We start from the raw sequence: 17,269 nt of genomic DNA on the forward strand, positions 1-17,269 counted from the left end.
ACTATTTGAATTGGGTTTACACTAGTGCAAAAGAGAATTTAGAAAAATGCTACACTAACTCATTTCACTGCTCGACAAAATGAGCTGGAGAATCCCAACTAGTCTGTCAGGCTTTTTTTACATTTCCCATAGGAAGTATCCATTTTAACACAATCAATATCCTTTCTAGACACTTGTCAATCTGCTTGGCCAAACAACATTTACACAGTCAGCAAATTAAGAGGTAAAAGAAGATAATCAGGACCTCTCCAGGTACTTTCTTTCCACAAACAGTGTACAATGCTTAATTTCCTACCAGGAAATTATAGCGTCTACTGAGATTTCAAGATCTGATTAGTTTCAGAGGCTCAGGTTTTTTAAAAACCTGTAATTTAAAGTAAAGGTATAAACATTACAGCCACCCTATGCCTGAAATCTGGAGAAACCTGGTTACTGCAACCCCTTGGGGAAGAATGGGACCCTCTAGATTCTTGCAGATAAGGTATGAATAACATTCACATAAAGCTCAAAGATTGCCTAGATATACACATTTAAAATAATTATGGTAATTAAATAGAGTTGCAAGCAGCTATAGCTCCAGGCAACACCAGTTAAATGTAAAGAGAAAACATCTTCTGCATATGTTTGTGATTTATGTAATTACACGCTTCTACAAGCTACACACCATTCACTGGCAAACAGCCATCTCTTCTTTCATTACAGTTTAGCCACAGCAAGTAACATACTTCATCTGTTTGAAAAGCTCCACTTAATAATGCCACCGAGGATGTATACAACAACACTGTGGAGTGAATGTGAAAAAATTAAATGTCATTCGGCTCTGTGTGTGTGTGTGTGTGTGTGCGTTAAAAATAGCTGTTCTGGGCCTGTTTCTGACGTACATCATGAATGGCTCCATTTCAGACAACTAAATTACACCTTATGTCAGTGAGAAATGAGTAAAATCCAAGGTGTGTTTCGTGTATGAGATTATGTGTTTGCTCTTGAGAATGACTGCTTTTCTCAATGTAGTAATTTTTGAAAATTAAACTGTACTGGGCCATTCTGAGGCAAGTCCTTACCAAATCCAGTGAGAGAAGAGCAAATGAAAATGTTACCTGAACAAAAATGGATTCAAAACTCAAGAAGCCTCCCTAGTGCACAAGCTTCCCTCTGCCAATAGAAGCACATACAAAGGATTTCCTTCATATTTCGGAGATCCAGCCTCTGGACTACCCTCACACACTCACTAGAAACTTTTAGCCAAGCTTCAGTTAACATTTTCAAGGCATTAAAAAGGAAAATGAGAAGGAAAAAGTAAATATTTTTTTCGCATTTCATCAGACTTTCAGATTTTTTACTACTCAGTATAGAACTTGAGTCCATCAGGTTACCTGTCCAGTGTGTATTTTTTCAGAATAAAAGGCATCTGACTGTTGTTCTCTTTAAACCAGTTTCACCAGACACAACTGATTTTGCAGTTCTCTATAAAGCCTAGTTTATTTGTTCATATGTAAGAGATGAACTAAGTACAAGACACTGTCCTAGTACAACGTGTGTGTAAATGGGAGGAAATATGCTTGGTCACTAGAAATGAAAAGCTGTGCCTGTAAAATTGCGTACAATTTACTATAAATATTATATTTTGCTTCTGCAGTTGCTTTTCCATTTAGGTGTGCAATTGTGTCTTGAACTATTTCACATTTGAAGTCATGTATAATCTCAAAGTTGCCGTTACGGAAAATATTTCTAAGTATGCTCTGCTGCTGATGACACAGTGCCTAAGTACATAGCTAAAAGAGACATTATACTCTATACATGATATTTACAGTATACGTAATCCAGACTCCAGTGTGATATCTGAAACCAAGTAGAAAATTCATTTCTGCTGAACTCGAAAATGTATAAGACATCAATATTTGTCCTTTCCTCAACTTTTCATTTCAATGCCAATACTCTGTTACTCTTAATATACTTTCTGGCTCTTCACTGTATCTCTAAAGGATTCTAGATTAAGATTTAAGATTTTTTTTTTTTAATTTCATTCTCTGCCCCCACCCAACTGCTGGAAATGAGGAAACCTACAGTTTAGGGCACTGAAAGACAGGTGTTCTTGCCCCTCCTTTTCCTTGAAAACTCTGTTCTGTTCTCACCACTAAACTGCAAAATTTATCTGTTAGAGTCAATATGCATCTTCTGTTCATGCAGAAAATTATTATTCTTTTCCTAAAACCTTATATTTTATTTAGAAAGCTGACATGCCTTTTTCTTTTTAAACTCTCTTTGACAGAGAATAACACGAAAAATTCCCCACACAGTTGTCAGTAGTCTCCAGATTAGGATAGTTGAGTTGCCTATGACAGGAAGAACCAAACCTCAGTTTTTGCCCCAGTTCACCCTGACCCGAGTCCTGCGTCCGAATCTTGCACATTCTGGGACTGACTAGAATTTACTCAGTACCATGGGAAAAAAAAAACTAAACAAAAACAAGCAAGGAAAAACCCCCAACACACAAGGCAAACACATCTTTAGTTAAGGCAACTTCTTTATAGATATTCTTATTCCTATGACTTCTAGATACTTTCCCAAATCTGGACTGAGATGGAGCGAAAAGATCCAATCTGAAGGCAATGCTTCCTTATTTTAGCCAACAGCTGGAAGCACAGCAGCCCAGAGGGAAAAGCAAAAAGAGTTGCAGCATCCTGGTGTCAGAGATGACTTGTTTTAGGAAGATGCAGAAAGCCATGTGAAGGCAAGCACCGTGTTGTGGCATGGCCCACAGGCCACCTGCCAAGGCCAAAACTGAATGAATGCTGCTTGAAGTGCTCAGGATCAGCCGTGGGCATAGCAGTCACTGTTAGAGGCATGTCCCTGTCCTGTGCTGGCCCGAGAATGTTAGACTAGAATCAAATGAACCACACCATTCTGCACATACTAGACCAAGATAATAAACTAGAAGCAGGGTGATCCAAGGGTATAAACCATTTTCGGGCAAGAAATACCTTTTCCTCTGTGTTTTTGTGCAGTACAAGTGTGTGACTGAGCTTTTCAGGCACTGTTACAATGACAAAGTAATTGAGGTCACAACAACTTAAACTGTAGTCAAATCCATTGCATGTATGCTTGGAGTGTTTGTGCTCTTTAGTCCACAGAACATGATCTGTTACTTACAGTTTCTGGCACCGTCTAAGGGCTCAGATGCATCAACAAAACCCGTACTTCTCTGTGGCACTGCAAGACACTGCTCATGATAGATGGACAGAAGGATGTAGCATACCCACAATTCGTGGCAATGCTATGCAGAACAGTCACGTTATCTCTGCAAATCACCACCTTCAAAAAATATGAGAATTAAGAATTTAATAAGATTTAGGTGTTTAACGCTCTTAGCTAAGAATAAGAATAAGGCTTTGTGCCGTCTTTCTCTTGATTTGCCAGAGAAGAGAAAGTGGTGCAGAAGCATGAAATCAAGACAGGTCAAAGCATCAATGAATATCCTGAGCACTTTCTAACAAGAGCAGCCATCTCTGTGTTCAACTTGAGGGGAAGTGTCTGGATGAGGAGACTGGAGCCTGCAAGGTGAAGTAACATTCAGTGTGTCTCAAATGGTTCCCAACTTGCAAGCATTGGCCAGTAAAGCCTCCCAAGTGACCTATTGTTTTCTTAGTGAAGACCACTTGCTTCTGGATTTTGACTCCATGAGAGAATAAAGAATAAATAAACCTCGAGGGCACACTGCCACAGTTTTGCCCCTGTTGTGGCAAGAGAAAGGCAGTACTATTTTTTTCCTTTTCTTTTTCAGTTTTGTCTGCTATACTTTTTGACTAAACCCCTGGGGATCTGAGTAATAAGAGATTTTTTGTAAATTAAGAAAGTAGATAAATAGAGGCTTTTCAAAAGGCATTTCCCCATCATTCTTGCTAAAGGAAAGCAGGTGTTTGGCTCAAAGGGACTTGTTCTCTTGATAGTGCAGTAATAGAGTGAAACTGCATTGTCCCCTAAAGCAAAAATAAATAACTTCAGAAAACATGAGAACTGAGCCCTTGGTGAGGAGGTGAAATGGGTGTCCACCCTCTTGAACTAATTTATAACACCAAAGATGTCAAGTGACATGATGAACGAAGAAATGATTTGTGACTGAGAAAAGCTTTGCAGAGATCCCAGAGGCTTGGCCAAAGGCAACTTCATCTTGATAGAAGTGATCGACTGCCAAGCTACAGAGAACTGTTAAGACTCTCATCTGGGAAAAGGGGGAGAGTTGCATTTTCAAACTGTGGACCCAGTTATCCATAGCCTTTGCCAGAGCCAGGATGAAAGCATGCCAAGCATTTAGCCTATTCACTGGGTGCCCTTTGGAAGGACACATAAATCTTAAGGAAAGGTTTCGGTACTTTAAATACATCACAAGCAAAATAGTACCAGCAGCCCAACTTTAGAAAGCATGCAACAAATGGGTATCTAGCTCTCCAAGCACTTGGCACAAAGTGGAACTCAACACAGAGGTTGTTTAAAACTTGTGCCCAAGTGCTTCCTTATCTGCAGAGCTTCCTTACCATCTGATTCTTCTAAGAACCCTGGTTTGCATGATCAGAGCTTGTCATTCTCATGGCAGTGTCAAGGCCAAAACCAGTTTATACAATTGAAATCAAGCATGCCAGCTTACACATTCCAGTTTAGACCGGTGGTTACCACTTGCAGCGAGATTGCCACATTTGAGGCCAGATACACAGAGCACACAATTAGGCAGCTACACTGCTTTATGTCAGCAGTGGATCAGCCTGTTGAGCCAAGGCTGTGGGATGCTTTGTGTCATCCACATACCCTCCTGCAATTAGGAGAGCAAAGAGATATTGCAACACAGCATAGGAACACGTCCTGCAATTCAGGCGTGGGCAAAAGATGTCAGCAGTGATATAAAATTGACAGTTGTGTGATGTGGTCAGTCCTTATCTATTGCAAAAAAAAAAAAAAAGTAACAAGTCAATATTCCAGAGTTAAGGATCTAACCATTCCGGTTTACAGGGCTATAATTCAGCCTAGGGTAACATGTTGCACACCAGAGGAATTTAGCCTTTGACCTGATTAGATGCCAGAATCATCCAGTTCTATTCTACGTGTGAAACTTCACACAGCTCTAATTACTGAAGCCCCAAAGAAAAAGGCCAGAGGTGCTACAAAGCTGGCAGGTATTAAAAAAAGTCAGAGGTAGCTGCTCCTTATGTTACTCTGTGCCTCCTGAGAAACAATGGTTCAGAAATCATATAGATTTTCATGGGAAGACTTTCTAAAGGTGAAAGGGTGAGATTTGATGTCTAAATCCTACCTGTAACTATGAAAATCCCCCCTTTGTCTAGAGTTAACAGAGCACTTGAGAATCTAACGAAACACAGATTTTAATTATGATATTTGGGAAATTACTCACAAAGATCTTGTTATTGCTGTTGAGAGCAGCTCATTTTCTAATGATGTTGAACAATTGCACACAAGAAAAGGTAATTAATATGAACAGAAATGAAAGAAAAGCTCAGAATTAAATGTACTGAAGTCAAGAAACACCAAGGAATCTCCATACAAAAAAGCTGAACTCATACCACCGTATTGGTACTACACAACTAGAGAATTATATTTCAGAGTGGGAAATGAGTGGTCTGAGCAATCACAGGTGCCATCATGGGCTGTTACTCAATACCAGAACCTAGGAAAAAACAGTAAGGTTAAATTAAAGACCCCTCAAGATAAAGGGAAAACAGAATAAAATACACCTGAGGGCTGTCAAAGGTATGCCAAAAGTACACTACACACTATTATATGAAAAAAAAAATTATCTGGATTTCAGGAAATCGTTGGATATGTTTCCAAGGGAAAAAAAATAGTACTGAGAAAGTGAATATTAGTTCCAACATTTCAATAGATATAACAAACCAAATAAGAACTGATGATATTAAAAGGAACCCCCAAAAACACAGCAAAGCACAAACCTGAAGGACTGGAAGGTTATGAGATGGTCATGTAAAAAGCATTAGTCTGGAGCAGGATATATTTAACACTTTCATTAATGACTTTGGAAACAATCAATAGAAATGCTCAATTCAAAGTTGCTGACCACATGAAGCTGGGGAGCTCTGTCCATGCTGAGGAAGGCAGGAGGATTGCACAGGAATGATCTTAACAGGATTCAGCTGCGTAGACAGCAGTAGGTGAGCAAGGGAAAAACAGAATTTCCTTTCCAAGCTCAGATTTAGGCGACAAAGGAGGAAAATGAGCATGGTACACAGTCAGCACTTAAAAAAAGCAAACGCAACCTCTCAAGGCTTCAAGCAAAGTAGAAAAGGAAATTACTGAAACTATTGCACCATGCTCTAGTACCAATGCACCTGAGGCCATGCATATAAATGCTCATTACTGACATTCGAGAAAGCTGAAAGACTGGAAAACATACAAAGAAGGTCTATTCAGATGATAAGAGGAATAGGTAGCCTCTCTTATGAGAGAAAATTAAGACAACTTGGCTTATTGGCTTATAACTTCACGAAATATAGGCCAAGAGTGCATGTGTTCAATTATTTTATCTGTGCTTGGTAGCATAGGCAGCAAAGAGTTCAGCACAGCCACCAGTGCAATTGAAAAGTAGGAGAATGTTTGAAACTGTCCCAGCAGTGAGATTCTGGCACAGCTTTCCAGCAGGGACATTAGATTTATAAACAGAATTACAGTGTTGTAGTTGTCTGCCCCAGCAAGGGAGCTGAGTCAGTGAGCCCAAAGTCTTGCTTTTGTCAGAGCTTTCTGATAATCAGACGCTCAAACCACAGCAGTGCTGTGGTCTGCAATCAGTGGCTCTGGCACAGAGCATCACCGTGGTACCCAGCATGCTGGGACACTGCTGCACAAGGCCACAAGCACAGCAGAGCTCTGTAACTCAGTACACATCGGCCCACAGGATCTGATGCCAGGCCCCAAACCGTATTTCTTGATGTAAATTGAATACATAAGTTGTCATGGATTTTGGATGTATTGAGAAGACTTGTGCAAGACTGCTTCCTCCAATGATTTTGATCTTTTAATTCCACTTTTTAATCACAGTATCTGTTGCAACGGTTTTCCTTTCTTTTGATTTCATGATGGAAGGCATAATTTTCCTCTGACATAAGAGATTAGAAACAGTAAAGGAATACTAGGAATTATTCTAAATATTGAGGAGAAAAAGGTTGCAATGATATTATTCTAAAAGAATTTCTCTTACTAAACTGTTGTTTCATGGCCTATTCGGAGCAAATCCATGAATTCTAGCTCTATTTTCCCCCCTGTCTACACTAAAATGGATACAAACTTATTGAAGAAAATAAGAGATACAAAATGCAGTGCCATGACCTTCATTAAAAACAGATCAGCCTGAATATTTTTGTTCATTTTTTCCAGGACCTAAAAAGCCCTGATGAAAAGAGCTGGTGCATTGTGCTGCCTGTGCTTTTCATGGAACTTCCTAGAAGAGATCAATGAGAGAAAAAAAAAAATGTTCAGGGATAGCTTGATTGAAGTATGAACCAGAGGTCCTGCTAAACTAGAGGCACAAATCTTGATCCAGTTACTCGCTTTAGCCATTGGTTACATATGATCCCACAGAACTAGCATGATGCAAAGCTAAAGGGGTTTAGCTTAGTTATGTTTTCAAAACTGTCTCAGCCTTTGAAATGTCACTGTTTTATTCAAAGAGAGGATTAAGAAGAAGTTACTATTCTTTATACTGTTTCAAATACACTGGAAAGCTGCTTCAAAGCATCAAAACCCTGCCTCAAGCCCCCTGGTTCTGTTTTATATCCCACAGAAGTGTCCTAAGGTCCTTTGTAAATACTTCAATTTTCTATGATAATGAATGAGCAATGAAACGAGACTCTTGTTCTCAGTGATACTGTTTGGTATTTATAATTGTGGCATTATTACTTCCACAGGTTACATAGCCTTTGTAGAGAAGTGGGTTTAATTTAATTTACTAAGAATGACAAGTAAAGATAGAAAGCAATCGACAGAGATGGGAGATTATTTGGAGGATATTTTAAAATTAGCTTTCTGATAACTATTATATGACCCCAGGTTAAACAGGGGTTTCCCATAACACATCTGGGTCATTTAATTTCACTAGTTAACATAAACATCATAAACACTGCATCTGTCTTATGATGATCCAGTAACCTGTTGCCTACATCTTCATGAAATGAAATAAAACAGCATATGGGCTAAAACAAAACCAAGTTGAGTTACAAACAGTGAACAAGTCAAGGTACATTTTCAACATTTATACTTCTAATGAATGTGTAGAATGTTTCACCATTTAGCAAACTAATAAAGTTTTACATTTTTTTCCTGTGAACAACAGAGAAGAGGCAAGGTGAAAAAAAGTACTGTATACATAATTACTGATCCAAAAAGCCAGAACACTTCAGGAGATATGTAGTATACTGCATATTCATTCACATAATCTGAATATAAAAACTCAGATTTGACTGATTGTTCTGAAAAATCCATCTTTTATTTTTCACTTTTTTTTTTTTCAAAAACTGGACCAATTTCATTCACTTTAAAGCCGAGAAGACAAAAAACTGTGACATGATATAATTTCAGTATATCTTCTCTTCAAATTGTTTCTACTGATATTGTGTTCTAGAAACTGAAATACAAGTTGTCAAACTGTGATAGGTCAGGCAGAATCAGTCTGCAGTGTGATTTATAATATTCATTGGATTTTGTCAGTTCTTCAGTTTACAGTAGTTCCTTAAAAGACTTTACCAGTGGCCAGGTGAAAGGCTTTATTTCTAGCTTTAAGCCCTTTTTAGTCTTAAGATGGATAAAAAAGGGATCATCACCTCAGTCTATTCAGATAGGGTGTACTTCTTTTTCTCTCTCAGATCACGGAATTTATTTCTGCCTCTAACTTAAACATGGAATTTTAGTGGGAAGGTCTTAAGACCTGTCATGACAGCTAAGTAAGTAGCACATTGCTCAGCAGCTCCATGTCCTACAGGCTTAATCAGAATTATAGACCTAGGAACTGATTATCTTTTTTTTTTTTTGTTGAATGCCAAAACTTCCATGAGTAATTGGGTAAAAAATTTTTTTTGAGAGCTGTACAATTTTTTTTTTCTGGCAGAACCATAAAGAAAGAATAATTTCCAGTTCAATATTGGAACACCTATATGTAATGATTTTTTAAAAGGTGGGAAATACATTTCACCACAAAAACTATTTCTTCTACAAATGACAACACTTGTTACTTATTTCTACTGCAGTGAAAATTCTTATGAAAAATGGCCAGAAACAGAGTTTTATGTATGAACAATATTTTGTCTTCTGCATACAAGAGAAAAAACTCTTAAGAAAAACACAGTAATTTTTTGTGGGTCTTATAATTTTCCTTAGGTGTCCCATCAAAAAAACCCAATTCTAATGTAATGACCAGCCAGGATTTTCATAAGCTTCCACTATAAAATAACCAGTTCATAATTCAACCAAAAATAGTGTTAGAACTAACATCTTTATTTGTAAAAGGGTAAAAGGAGAGAGAAATGTCCACTGCATCCTGGTAATGTGTCACATGGGCCAAATGATCTTGTTTCTGTCAAACACCCTACTCAATCCTTGTCTATTTGTTGGTTATGAACATTTAGAAAATGGAGGATATTTTTACTGGGGTTCTTCTGTTGGAAAAAATTAAACAGCTGGTAACCTTTTAAAGTTTTAATTTTGATTTAATGCTGTCTTGTGTCTGACTTATGACAGAATGTCAAAGAAATGTGCTTGAGGAACCCATTCTGACAATATCAAGACATTGCATCTAACTTTACAATACACTAATGGCTTGCAGACAACTTCTCCTTCTTTGTTTATTATGCAAGGAAGTGGCTGCCTTCTCATGGGACACTGGCCCATCTGTTAGACAGCCAGCAAGATCAGGAACAGAGCTGTTTTGTTAGATTAAAAATGGCAAGACATTATTTTCTAGTATTTTTTCCTACATATTGCAACAGTGATTGACAACACTTCACCAAATTGGGCCAAAATTATGCCAGCAAGTTAAAAATATACAGGGCATAAATACCAAATATAAAAACACAAGAGAACCAGTTTGGAAAACCATTAAGTCCACTGCAAAACTGTGCATTTGCAAACTCTGCTCAGCAATATGGAGGGCTTAACTGAAGGAAATAATTAATTTATCAGTTAAGAGATATTTATAAAGCACAGCTGGACAAGACTTTAAAGAGAGGATCACCCATAGCTAAAAGTCTTGAAAGAGAAGTTTTTTGGCAGCAAGTGGGTTTTTAAAAGCTTAAATTTCTTAACATGAGACCAGAGCTGCACTCTGTGAAACATCACTGTCTCAAAAGAAATTACCTCCTCCATTTTCAAGAAGAGCCTGTGATGTGGAAAGTAAGGATGACTGGACTACATAGGCCCAGTTGTTCTTTAGTGAGGTTGGAGAGTTGTTCTCTGTAACTCACCTCATAATTTGTAAAATGGGAACAGCAATACTGTTTTCAATAGAGCCATTTTTGGAATTCTATTAAAATATCTAGAGATGGCAAGATATCACAAGAGATCAAAAAAATGTTTGAAAAGTATCCACCGCAAATGTCCTTAAGATTACAGCAGAATAAGAAACAAAAAGATGATGGGAGATCAACTGTGTAAAGACCTAGATAGAAAGGCATCTAAACATGTTCTTGTTGATTTTTGTCCAGAATCATGTTTTATCTTGAGCTCAAATCCTTTTCTTAATAGATATAGTTTTTCTGAATAAACTTCACATTTACCAAATGAGTCCTGAAGTTTTAGTAAGATTGACTTGAAATAATTTTAACATAACATATCTCTCCAGTCAACCTTGTGAGAGGAGCATGGGTGTGGGTAGGGTACTGCTGCTGAAAACTTTCATAACTCTTCCAGATTTCAGTAGTGTGAGCACTCAAATCCTTGTGGGAAAGCAGGGTGAAATGAGTATTTAATTCTATTGTACTTCATACAATTTCTACTACCCAACAAAACCAGTCCAGGAAAGACATAGGTCTGCAATATGATCTGATCCCACTACAGCACTTAGTCTGAATGATGATAATTGCTCAAGAAGAAGTTAGTACTGACTGGAAGAAACCAAATCTAATGTGCGTTGGCCGAGCTGGAAGCAATCTCTTATGGCACTCATATACAGAATATGGGAATTTCAGACAGTGAAGCTTAAGGAATCAATTCATGAAGAAAGAACAAAGATAAAAATAGTTGCTGCAGGGCTTTGAAAGGAAATCTGGAGAAAATGTCAATAATATAAGTGCAGGACCAGCAAGGAGGTAGGGTGGGTGCACTCATCGGCTGTGGAGGCATAATCATCATATATAAGCTGTGATGTGATGGTCTACAAATTGCAGGGTTCCATCTGAAAAACTAAAATCAAAACCACACATAGCCAGCTCATGACAGGAACCGAAGGAAGATGAAAAGAATAAGCAACTTTCCTGAGCCCTCCTCTTTCACTGCAGACCCAGTGTTCCTGTTTTCCTGTTTCCAGCTACAGTGCAACTCCCCGATTCTTTCACTTGGGGAAGTTCCCAAAGCACAGGCCACAGCATCCCTCGAGTGCAATGAAGAGGAAGACAAGCAAACAGAAGGCATGTGATGAAGGTACAGCTCTATGAGAGACGTAGATGAGCCAAAGTTTAACTGAGAACCAGCACAATGCTTCAACAGACAAGGTCACCACGTCAGGGTTTGCCATAACCATGGGCCAAAGTTTGGTTCAAATCATTATGCAGAAATATTTGACAAGGCAGAGATGTTCTGCAGTCATCACACCAAGCAGTAGGGGACATAAGAAACCTGGAACTGTAGCAACAGGTATGGAAGACAGAGAGTAAAAAATGGGAACAGAAAGCACCCAGCTTGGTAATAGATTCCCACTTGGATCATGAAGATTTCTCCAGAATAAACAGCAAGGACTCTACTAAACCCAGGGGTTCAGCCAGAGCCATCCAGCCCTGGAAGTCCTCTGCACAGAGTTTATCTTGGTGTCCCCAAGGGGCTTTTATGAACACATGATACATTTGTACTCAGTCCCCTGTACCATGTTTCCTTTCTCAGTGTCATGCTCTGGTTTTGCAGGATAGAGTAGGATGGTATTTCTGTGAATCCCTTCTGTTGGAGCAAGAATACATAAACATTTTCCTTAGTGTACAGCTTCAGGCCATCACCCTTTAGCTGCCCCAAGTAACTCTGAGGGCACAGCTGCTGGAATCACACACTGCTCATGGCACAAAGGCAGCATTTGCTGAGAAAAGAAACCCATTTCATAATTGGCACAGAGACTGCCTATCAGTTGGCCACATGTGCATCTCATGCCATCTTAAAGATTCCTGAAAATGAGATTGACACTTCTTCTTTTCTTTTACTGTGCAAAAGGTAAGCTGATTTGAGTAGCCCCAAAGCATCTTGTTAACCAACTCTCTATTTTCAGTGTTAGCCTGGGTTTGACATTGTTCCTGAAAGCATGAGCCAGAACCAGCACAGACAGTAGTTGTTTTAGCATATAAGTACTTTTGGAATCAAGGCTTTGGCATCTCTTTCATCAGGAAACCTATTCTAAGGAATGCTGCTTTTATCTAACAGATGTTTTGTTAAAGAATTTGCTTTGTCCTTTGCAAAATATGGCTCAGAGCCCATATACACTCCACAGTGGAGATAAGAGTGTTGTTTTTAAGGTAATGAGTGGAAGTCTCTTTCCCCACAGAAAGCTCTTTAGGAATCTTTGACTGTGAAGAAACAAGCATTTCCCAATGAGGATCTGGAATGTCATTTGTAAACAGTTCACATTTAGATGAAATTTTTACTACATGAATTACTCTTTCCTTAACTGAAAGAGCGAAGTTGAACATGTAAAAGGATAATTTAAAAATTAGCTGGGTAAAAAGTTTGCAAGAAACAGCTTTTTAAACAGATTTAATCCCTTTCTCTGCTCAGAAATTATCTAGTCAGTCTTTTGTTATTAATTCCTTCGGTACTCATCTTTGTTAGTCAGAAGTTTTGTGCAAACAAATTTCTCCCTACTCATTGCACACCAAATGCTGACTGTAAGTGTTCTCTTTAACATTTTAATATGTTCACCACTTGATAGGTTCAAGCTGTGCAATTGGGTGTCTAAGTCACATGGTGTTGTTTATGTTCTCAGAATCCTTTTGCCCCTAATGATTTTCATATGGTTGAGACATAATTTTTGTTTTATGATTAAATGAAACTTGGCTCAGAGGAGCCAAAATTAATTTTTCAGGAGCATTTTGTACAAACAAAACTCCACTGACATAAACACATTAAAAAGGGGTTGTGAATACAGCCAGAGTGAAAAAAAAAAATCTATTTAGAAGATGCCAAAGTGCAAGAATATTTTTTGTCCTAACGGGTCCAATAGCCATTTTTGTTCTCATCAGTCCCTAAATGCCATAGATTGCAAACTTTCTTGATTCAGCACGAGCTCATACATAACCTGTGGGTTTTACATAATGTAAACCTTCACATAGAGCAGTTTTACTAAAAATGTGAAGAAAAATATATAATTTCACACCACTATTTGTGCACAAATATTTCCAGAGCCAGCTGTAGTTCTGCCAACTCCAGACAATAAATATTTTTTTTATTTCCACTCTCCTAGGAAAGCAGCTTTCTTTAAAACAAACCTTCACAATACATGTTGTTTGCTACCATTTCAAGGCCTGCTACACTAATGGAAAAGAATGTGCTAAATGTAGCATTATCATGCAGGTCAGGCAGGGCAGCCCGGTACACATTTTCCCACAATCTCTGCTCATTAACATCTAGTTCCCCCATTGTGCAGATTTTTGGCTCTGTTCCATCAGAGCAGAGAAGAAAAATGTTTACAATATGCAAACTTGGAGGGACACAAAAAAAAGGGGGGCTTTGAAATGTCAGTCCTTTGGGATGAAAAGTTTCAAAGGGGAAGGTAAGTCAAAGGTTACTAATGGGATGTCTGTAACACCTGCTTTCAGTGGAGGTTTCATAAACAATCTTTACTTCTCAAGAACAGCTTGGCCTAGACAAAAATACCAGCTAAAATATCTGTGGCTGGCTTGAGCAGCCTGGTACCTATGAACAGAAAGGTCAGGTTTGTTATATCCTAACATGGCCTCTCACCCTGCTTTTATTGATAAAATGAGATTGCCTCAGTGGCCAACATTTCTTTTCACATGTTAAAGCAGAAGGCACTGGACGGGGCATGCTCAGCCTCTGCAGGCGAGGAGGAGGAGGAGGAGGGGGAGAAGGAAGGTGATGCTCAGCATCACTGCTGTAGAAAGCTCTGCTCTCTGAAGAAGAGCCAAACTGCTGCATGTGGGAGTGAGTACTGCAAATTTCAGAAGTTTCCCAGCTTAGCTAAATGTTTTTCATGAGGCACTTCTGGTAATTGCAAGCAAGTTTCACAACCGTCATAACAACTCAGAGACCTTCAGTACTAATTTTCCCCTGAAAACTAATGCATATTTCTAAGATTTTAACATGGAGAAGGCACGTGAAATCCTGCTAAATATTCATCAGATCACTACAGAACCTTAACATAAACCTTAAGCCTTTACAAATGTCTTTTACTGAGAAAACATTCCTGAAACTGAAAAGCAGTACCTTCCTCTCAAAGGCAGTGACCCAGGAACAGGGTTGTGTAAAATGCTTGTCCTACACCAGAGAGATCCTGCAGCAAAATTGGCATCTGAGTCCCCAGAAACAACTTCAGGGCCCCCCCCCCAAGACATCACCCTTGTTGTCCAGCAAAAAAGTGTGGCAGCATCTACAAAAGCTCAAAAAATTTCCATTTTAGTATAGAAGGAAGGAGAAAGCAGCACAATAGATAAAGCCACAAACTGGCACCTGGACCTGATTATACATGAAAACTATAACCCATAAAGCTTTCCCACTTTTTTTATAGCAGAGGTAATTGCATTTACCTGAAGTTGGTATTGAAACAGCAAAAAGGATGACATTTCCTCCACAGTAAAATATTTTCAAATGTTATCTGCTCTCTTGTTATTGTCATATATAATTTCTGATCAATAGCAACCAATATAACTGCTTCAGCAGGAACTCTATTATTAACCATTACCAAATCAAGTCCATTTTGGCACTCTGTGCTTATCCCCAGTGTTGAAAACAAAAAGATGATGAAGATGATGATGGGTATTACAATAGATATTGGCACAAATAGAATCCCAAGAAGTTTTAGGGAAAATAGCTTTTAGGCTTTACTATAATTTACAGTATGTGGAACATGCCTGTTGGCCACAGGTGATAGCAAATCAAATCTGATCACTTCAGCTGAATTTCATTTTTTAAACTGATAATCAATCACTGTTTCTATTTTTCCAGAGAATTGTCAGCACCATTATCCACCTCATATGCCATGGCTGGGGAGCAGGGACATACCCACTTGTAGAGGACACAGATGCAGCATAAAGTTCTTAAGGGAAATACCAAATGTATTTCTACACATGCATTTATTCAGACAGAAATTTTTCTATTTAATATCTTTTTGTAAGCTGCAACTGTCGTAAAAAAGAGATCAAGTACACTAATCTGGATACATCTTTGTGGTAATGATGATTCAGTCACATTATGTCTAAACTGGATTGTATCTGGCCAGCTCAGAGCATAAGCAGAAGACAGAATAATTCAGGACTAACAGCCATGAAGAATGTAATGTATTTTAGAAAAGTCAGACAATGGATGCTTTTAATGCAGTTTACAGATGGCAGAAACCATTTGTTTCATGTGCAAACTGAAAGCTGGACAGCAAAGTAAACTGAGAGAGTGCACTCTGTATGCCTTACAAATATAATCCAAGTTTATTTATAAATACACGAGAAGCTGAGAAATGTCTTCAATAAACTATTTGCATTTTTCATTTTTCTTGTTTGCAGATATGCAACTTTAGAACTTCATCTGGAGAGCTTAAGAAGGTTTAAATACATTTATAAGGATGACCCTGCTTATTTCACGGAAATTTTCCCTCCCATGAATTCATTGAGCTTTCAATGTGTTCAGTGGAGCTGTTTCTTTTTACACTGGACTGAGATCAGAATAGGCTCTTTTGTAAATGGTATGTCAAGAAACATGTTTAAGTCAAATGTAAGCCTTTAAAGCAAAGGTTCTGCTTTTGGTTTACATAATGATATGCTATGGAGAATAGCTTTCCTATTTTATATTCCTTCCCTGCTTCTCACACTGCCCATGACTCTTCTCTTTATGTGCTGCTTTAGATCTTTCCTTCTTGCTGTTCTTAGTAGAAACCACATTTCATTTGTGCCCTTGAAACAGCATATCAATGCATTCAAACTTCCTGCTTTTTGACTGGAAAAGCATTCAGAATTGCTGGTAGGACTTTCAGTTGGCCAGATGGCTGATCAGCTCACATTAACCTCTGCACAACCATGGGAGGAAGCACTGAAGAGCCAGCACTGGCTCCATCAGTGTCTGCTCAGCAGGACTCTCAGCATAAGCACTCACTCTGGTTTGCCCCAAGTTGTTACAAGGAAGTCAGGTACCAATGTACAGGTGTTAAATCAGATGATCCCATACCTGACCAATGCCATCCCCCTCACTGTGTAATAAACAGACCAATTAAAAATCGTTTGAGCACCAGCCTAACTGCTCAGAAATGGAAGCACTGGAGCATCAGTGTGAGCTGGATATCTACCACTTGGGCTTTCTTCAAACCTTCAGGTTTCAATATTCTGTGCATAACAGAAATGCTGACATATCACTAGTTTTTTTGCGTGCAACTGCTCAGAACTAAAATTTACCACTTGAACAGTCAAGGGCATTGCTTATTTTCTTATCAGATTCAGCATCTGAGCAATATTCATCTGCATCAGTTCTTTCAGTAACCTGTTTCACTCTTCAGGACTGTATTTTTGTAGGAAATCACTCTGTAAGGGTAGGGCTCTGGAAAGGGGCTTAGCAGAGAAGCACGAATATATTGTACGGGAAGCCCATCTCCCTTAGGGCAAAAATCTCAGCTAAAGCACCTTGGCAGCATATTAATAGCTATAAAAGACTCTTTCTTTGCTGACCACAAATATGCTGTGGTCAACAAGAGGTCTACTCACTGTTTTGTTAAAAACAGTGATGATTTATTTTGCTTCAGCCATGTGTGAAACTAGTCACCACATTGTGAATAATAATATCCTCTTAGTCTCAATGGAGCTCTTTTCATACAGAAACATCCACAAAACATTTAGCTAAATACTTGATA

General features: G+C 38.5%; 1 long non-coding RNA gene across 7 annotated transcripts in view; it reads right to left on the reverse strand.

Moving 5' to 3' along the window:
• The window catches only part of LOC125323081, a 317,884-nt gene that overhangs the window by 37,563 nt on the left and 263,052 nt on the right, over nt 1-17,269 (reverse strand). The window lies entirely within an intron of this gene.

This window comes from Corvus hawaiiensis, chromosome 3, assembly GCF_020740725.1.
Source record: "Corvus hawaiiensis isolate bCorHaw1 chromosome 3, bCorHaw1.pri.cur, whole genome shotgun sequence".
In the NCBI taxonomy this organism is placed as follows: Eukaryota; Metazoa; Chordata; class Aves; order Passeriformes; family Corvidae; genus Corvus; species Corvus hawaiiensis.